A 1,678-nucleotide genomic window follows, 5' to 3' on the forward strand; every position below is an offset into this window, starting at 1 on the left:
CCGAAAGAGGCAAAGCAATGAATCAGAGACAGGTAGCTGCACTTCTCAATTTTCAACGAGTGAATAATTGAGGTTGTATTTACATAGGATATAACAGAGACATATAATGCTCCTAGCAGCAGCTCAGAATTCACACATGCACTCACACAAACATACATTCTAATAATCTATAATTTAGCCTCTGTGAGCGCCAGATGTTAGTAAATTCACAAGGCGCTTTAAAGCTGAAATTTGAGCATCCTGTCAGTGTGGACTTTCCCTCCATGTGCCACCAAGTTTAAGCCCACTCTTCTGTTTGATCCTTTAATGTCTCTCTGTTAAAGGGAGATCATATAGCTGCTTGAAAAAGATATTACAGATTCATCATCGTTTGGGATTTAATATGGGGATTACCACATTCTCACCTATTGTTTGACACATTAGCCTCACGTCATATGTGGACAATTGAAGCTCCAATGTGGCTAAGTAAATTTTGAATTAATAAATAATGTGTAAGCAACACCACTATAGAGTCTGTAATCGCAATACTGTGAGGCATGTGTTTTTTTTTTATTCTTTTTCCAATGTTAGTAAATCAATAAGACAGAATGTAGAGTCTCAATCATTGTGTTGAGACTCCTTCTGCTCGATCAGCAGGAATATTGACTTCATCAGAGGGAGAGGGGTTGTCATCACAATCAGCTCAACCAGAATAACTCCTTCATGTCAGAATCTGTCAAACCCAGCCAACGATGAGCAGCTCTATCACAGCAAGTCATGACAAAGGACAAGCAGTACCCAACAATATTCTGGCTTAGAGAACAGGGCAAATCTGCTGCATCTCATTATGTGTCAGTATTCAAGGCAATCAGCTGGTCAAGGTTAAATGCTGCCCACAATTGTTCAAAAATGAAAATATAAAAATTCAAAAGTCCAGATGTTACACCAGAATATGCTGAATCTGATAGAATTCTAGGATGAACCCAAGTCTTGGTAAAAGTGCAACATTACAGTGTTTCACACTGAATGGCGGTAGCTGTCTAAACAAAAAATGTAAAATGCATTTGTCTGTAACTGTGTAATGTGTTCACCGATAAAAGAGCATGTGGCCAAAATGATGTGATATTCATGCCTCTGAAGAGCCGGCAATGTCTTCTGCACAAAATTGCTCTAACCATTCCCTACGTAAACACATTTTAAACTTGCTGTGAAGTCCCTGAAAGATTATCTTTCTTATTCTTACCCATTACTGAAAACAATCCATCACTACTTAAATTAAAAACTGTTCACAATTTTATGAATTCAATCAGCACACACAATTGAGCCAAGTCTTTGAAAGCACTGGTCTTCTGATTGGTCCTCTCTTTCTCCAGAGCTCTACAAAATTTTATAAGAGCAGACGGAGCCTTGATTTAATATCTTCTTTGATTATACAACAGACAATAGTGCAAATCTGTGTTGCTGATGAGATTTTATGTTCAAGTCTTTGCAACCCACACCTTCTGACTCCAAGGCAAAATTGCTATCACTGATTGATGGCAAACACCTACCTCAATCTTTACAAACTCTGAACAAAAAACACTTTCTCCCCATTGCTTTTATACCATTCCTTTAGAGACATGGCAAAGATTGATGTCTGTTCTCAAAATTCAAGCATGACTTCTATTATTTATTCACCAATAATTACAAGCTGATTTCT

This window comes from Chiloscyllium plagiosum, chromosome 4 (genome assembly GCF_004010195.1).
Source record: "Chiloscyllium plagiosum isolate BGI_BamShark_2017 chromosome 4, ASM401019v2, whole genome shotgun sequence".
NCBI lineage: Eukaryota > Metazoa > Chordata > Chondrichthyes > Orectolobiformes > Hemiscylliidae > Chiloscyllium > Chiloscyllium plagiosum.